The sequence below is a fragment of the Cynocephalus volans genome, chromosome 4 (assembly GCF_027409185.1).
Source record: "Cynocephalus volans isolate mCynVol1 chromosome 4, mCynVol1.pri, whole genome shotgun sequence".
Lineage (NCBI taxonomy): Eukaryota > Metazoa > Chordata > Mammalia > Dermoptera > Cynocephalidae > Cynocephalus > Cynocephalus volans.
Window position 1 is genome coordinate 16,230,172 of NC_084463.1, and position 5,506 is coordinate 16,235,677.

Genomic DNA, 5,506 nt, shown 5'->3' on the forward strand with positions numbered 1-5,506 from the left:
GACTCAAGAGATAACAAAAGCATCTGCGGGCAAAGTCTCCCTCCTGCCCCATCCTGCAGTGTCCCAGCTCGTCCCTGGGAGCAGCCATTCTCTTGTGTACCCATCCAGAAGGCTTTATCCTCATCCAAGCAAATACATACGTGCATTTCCCCTTTCTTAGCAACACAGCACACACGGCACACACTGTTCACACTTCTCTGTTTTCACTTCGCAACCTTCCTGGTGACTGCTCCTTTCCACTACACAGAGGATGTCTTCATGTCCCAGTCATCTTCAAGCCTTGCCTGCTGCTTCAAGAGGGGGAGACTACAGGGCAGGGGGCTGGAAGGATGGCCTCCAAGTCCTATTTTTCCCTCAGCTGGCACCTTACTATGTCCTCTGTGGCATGCCCGGACCAGCAGGCTTGGGGTGGCCGAAATGAGCAGTCTCAGGCATATGGACAGAGGAAGGACCTCGGAGCCTTGAGCGGAACCCACAACAGTAGGGACCATCAGCCTTCCCCGGGGCTGGGATGACATTTCTGGCAGGCCTAGCTTGAAGGCGCAGGCTCAGCGAAGGTGGATAGGGAAGCTTATTAGTTTAAGCAGAAAATGTGTAAATTAATTACCCCGGCCACCCGTGCATGTAGTGGCTGGCCTGAGCGCTGGGAAGAGAAGGCTCCATCTCTCCTGCAGTTTGGCTCCCCTTCTAGATGCAGCATCAGGGAAAGAGGGACCCAGGCTCAGCTCGTCCCCGTCCCTGGGGAAACCAGAGCCAGGTGGCCTTGAAGAGATGAGTAGGCCCTCCCCTGAATGGCAAGGTTGGATTCTGCTGCCACCACCACCAGCAAAAACGGGGCAGAAGAGAACCAGTGAAGGAAGGGAAAGGGCCCTCTGCCCTGGTCTCCACCTGTTCATTGAGCACCTGCTTATGGAGTGATTACAATGTGCCAGGCATTGTGGTGATCCTGGACTTGCTTCCTTTCATTTAATCCTCACCAAAAACATCCCACGCAGTCACTATTATTAGCCCCATTTCACAGATAAGAAAACTGAGGACCAGGAAGCGTAAACAACTTGTTCTATTGACCCAGCTGCTCCCTGGAAGAATGAAGATTTAGGTCCAGGACCATACACTGGCCTCCCTCAAGGGCACAGGTGAGAGGGCATCTCAAGGATTGTGTCCCCTACATGAGCCTCCCCACCCCAGGGCAGCAGATCCTTGGCCTCCCTGCCTGGTGTTAGCGCCCCCTGCAGCTGGGCCCCGCTCCCCCACCCGCCTCCTCTGCTCTTAGCCATTTCCCAGCCACCACATCCTGCAGCACTTCTTGCCTCTGTGTCTGCTTGATCCTCCACCTGCAATGCACCAGAATCTCCACCTGCCACAATCAGAACCATCCACGATGCTGGGCTGGCCTCTGCCTTCCTTGTGCACATGGAACTCACTCTTCAAGTCAGGTCCCTCTGGCCTCCCCAGCTTTTCTTATCCCAGTTTCGACACAGCTGTCTCCTCCTCAGAGAACATGCCTCCTCATCACCCTGTGCTGTGCTCTGCAGGCTCTTATCAGCATCGAAATCAGCCGCAGGCTTACTGATGACTTCATCCTCTGTTTCATGACAAGACCCAAGTTCCATGCAGAGCAGTGGCTTGTGCCTCTCTATCCCTCAGTACCTAGATCTTGGCACAGCACAAATACCTGTGAATGAATGAATGAGGGTTTCCTCCCATCCACCCCTCCAGATCTCCCCTTGGCAGGACGTGTGAGCTCCTCTTTCTCACCCGGGCCTGGCCAATGTGGTCATTATTGGGTTCAGGTCATCTAGTCCAGTTCCCCTTCTGGCAGGTCCACACCTGAATCATCAAAGACCCACAACCTCACCCCTCAAGGAATATCACTAGTCCTTCTCAGACAGGCTCTGGAGGGCTACACCTTCCCTGACTCCTGCAAGCCTCCTGCAAGTTGCTGGTCAGTAATGGGGTTTGCAGCCTGTCAAGTCAGCCCCATGGAGGGGCTTAACATGATGATGGAACCAACCTCAGAGAAATGCAGAGTTTGCTACCCAGGGTCTGCTAGGAAACAAATTCTATGTCCCTTTGGGATTAATTTCTTGATAACCATTAGCTCAACCAAAGAGCTATTCTCCCTCCCTCACCTGGCTCTCTGTCCTCCCTGGAGAGCCTCAGGGACCCACCATTCTCATCCCCAGGGGAGGAGGTTCCTGGCTCACCACCCACTGCCACAGCCTCTTGCAAGAGGGTCTGTTGGCCTCAAAGGTCCTAGCTCCTCTCCCTTTGCTTAGTCTCAGCCTCCACCTTGGCAAGGTGATGAATTGGGAACCAGAAGTTGGCACATCCACCAAGCAATTAGTGTTTATCTCCCTTGTTTATGTGGCTGAACAACAGTTCATTTTCAAACTTAATAGTCAATACTCAGAAAGATAAAACTGCCTGGGTCACTCTTGGGAGATGATTTGAGGGTTTGGTGGGAAAACAGAATGGGGCATGAGCTGGGTGCATGCCTCGGCACAAAGCTCCAAGCACCTCCCCCGGACCCCAATTCCTGGGGCCCCAATTTTCAGACTTCTAATCTCCCTGAACAGTCCATCAGGAGGAAGGTATAAATCTTCCCATGTTGAAGGTGGAAATCTGAGGATGACGACATCAAGAGGCTCTGCATTTGCAGCTCCTCAGTTTCCCCACCTCGGACTTGGAGGACTCTGGCTTTCCACCTTACTCTTCCCCTGTGGTCTGCCCTGCACAGAGCCCTGCTAGGCTCATGCATGCCCCGTCAGGGACTGCAGAACTGAACTGGCCATGCCCGCCCAGCTACATCCTCAGGCCCGCTGCCCACAGAGAACCCAGGGGCGGTGCTCACATGGAGGGGAACCCCCTGCCCATCCTGCAGCCTTCATGCCAGGGTAGGCAGAGTATGGGGGGGGGGTAGCAAGCCCCTCCCTCCTGCTCAGGTTGGGGCCTGCTGTCCTGTGTTCACACACTCCACAGTCTCAGACAGAAAGGTCTACTTAGCTCATGCAGAAGGAGGGGAGAAAGGGGCTGACTTCGTGGAAGGGCTGCAGGACCAGTCCTGACCACCCACCACCCAGGCTGGGGAGGGAGGCTTTAGTGCCCATTAACAACAGTGAAATGCTACCACCTGCTGGCCATGTCTCAGCACTGCTGGTGCCCTGGTGCTAGCGCTAGTGCTGGGTAAGAGATGGGAAACCAGCCCCGCTGTTTCAACACGGTCCCTCCCCACCATGTGCAAAAGATTAACAAGGATGGGAAAATCAAGCTTCACCCCAGGTTGGCATGTTGCTGTTGTTGATGATGATGACTCGGAAATAATAATAATATTATAATCTCACAATTATCGAGCCCCTGACAGGGTCTAAAAAGGAGAGGAGAGGGGCTAGGCTGGGGAAAGAGAGCCTTGGGAATTTGGAAGTCTAATCTGCCTGGCTCTCAAGCAGATCCTGACCACAGAGCCCCAATCTAGGACCAAGCTCAATTTTCCACTCTGTTCCAACCCTCCTTGCTGTGGTCTTCACTCAGACTATTAGAGCTGGGAAAGAACCCCAGAAATTATCTGGTGAAAATACCTCATTTTGTAGGTGGGGAACGTCAGGCCCAGAGAAGGCAAGTGGTTTCCCCAGATCACAAAGCTAAAAGTGACAGAGCCAGGATGGGAACTCAGGTCACCTAACTACCCAGCCAGGACTCCATGCCGAGCCCCAGTGCTGCATCCCCCTCCCTTATCTGCCAGTGGGCACCCCACATCATGTCCAGAACCACCTGAAGCCCAGAGCCGGGTGAGGACAGGAATGGGGGGCGGGGGGAGGGAAGCACAGTCTGAGAGGAGCAAGCAGTGGAAGTGGAGTCTCTCTCCTTCCCCTCCCTCCCCTGAGCCACTGGGGGCCTGCAAATGTTCTCCCATTTCCACTCACGCGGGGAGGGAGGCCCTCTCAAGAACTGGAAAGAAAGGAGTCCCCTGATTGCTTTATAGTCACAGCTCTAATGATAATGGAACTGGTGGGGGTTGATGGGGGGGAGCATGAGGCTCGGGGGTGTCCCCACTCAGCTCCCAGCAGAGGACCTAGGGCCTCCTGACACTGCTGTCTTCCTGACCTCCGTGCTGCTCCTGGTGAGGCCCATGCCCAGGCCAGACAGGGGCCCAGCTGCTCCCATGGCTTTTGGCCTGAGGAACAGGCTAGACCTGCATTCCCATCCAGTTCCCCTCCTTTGGAGCCGGTGGGCTTAGGGGAGAGCCCAGAGTACTAGGAGCCCCTCATAGCCAGGGCCTTTCTCAGAGAGTCTGGGCACCTCTGGGGTCCAGGAGTGTGGCCACAGGGACTGCAGGTCCTGAAGGTCAGGGAGGCTGCTGGGCACAGGGTGCCTACAGAGGTGGACCTTCTGGGGCACCCAGCAGGGGGCGCTCCTCAAGACATTGCTTAGGGGAACCAGCACCCAGGGCAGGGGCCTGCAGGGAGCAGCAACTAGCCCCAGCGACATTCTATAGTCCCAGCTCCCAAGGGAGGGCACCAAGGTGGCCAGAGCATGCCAGTCCCACTTGGGACAGTCTCTTTTCCTGACAGTGCCTAACAGGTCTTCACAGATGCCCTCAACCCTTCTCCGTCTTTTCCTTTCTCACCCTCCCTTCTCTTCCCTTTTCTGATTCGAGGAGCCTCTCCTGGGAAGCCTGGCCAGTGTTGGGATCCTACAGCTCCCCTGGCCCGGCAGGAGACAGGGAGAGGGAGGAGGGAAGAGTGTGGCCAGTCCACCATGGACCAGCAGCCAGCTCATTTAGGGACTTGTACTTGGGGGAGGGGGTTGTTTGGCCCCCAGTGGGGAGTACAGTAAGGAAAGACATTGAGAACAGAGGGCCCTGGGGTGTCCCTGCCACACCAGGGGGAGCAGCATGGTTTTCTTGCACCTTCTTTCCCTCTGCTTCCTCCTGGCTGGCTTGCCACTTCCAGGAAGCCCTCCCTGACTACCCCTCCAGCTTCTCTGGGCTCTCGGGGACTGGAAGCCCTTGTCTTCTTCCTCCATCCCCCAAGACCAGGATGGTGCTACCCTCAGGAGCCTGGGTCTCCTGCCAGCCTTGACTCTGGGATCCCCCTTCCCCCCTGAGGCCCTCCCTGCTATTCAGAAGGCTCTCAGTTAGAAGTTTCTGGTCAGCCCCTCCACTCCAGCCGCGTGTGAGCACCAGCGTGCTCTGGGTTACAGGCTCCTGGCCACTGCTGGGCCCTGCTACCCTCTGGGGACTCTGGGACAGGCTGGCCAGGGGTGTGGGAGCACTCCAGGCCCCCAGCCCACTGCTCTTTTTTCTGGTGCTCCCTGCAACCCAAGCCCTGCTTCAACAAAGGCCAGCCAGTGTCTCAGATGTAGGGGGCAAGGGTGGGGAAGACCCAATGATGGAAGATGACCGTACACTCATCCGAGGGGAAAAGCGTTCAGAAGAACTGCAGCCAGTCCCTCTGGGCCCCCTCAGGGACATGCTCGTTCAATACAAGGGAAGTGAGTGGTCCGT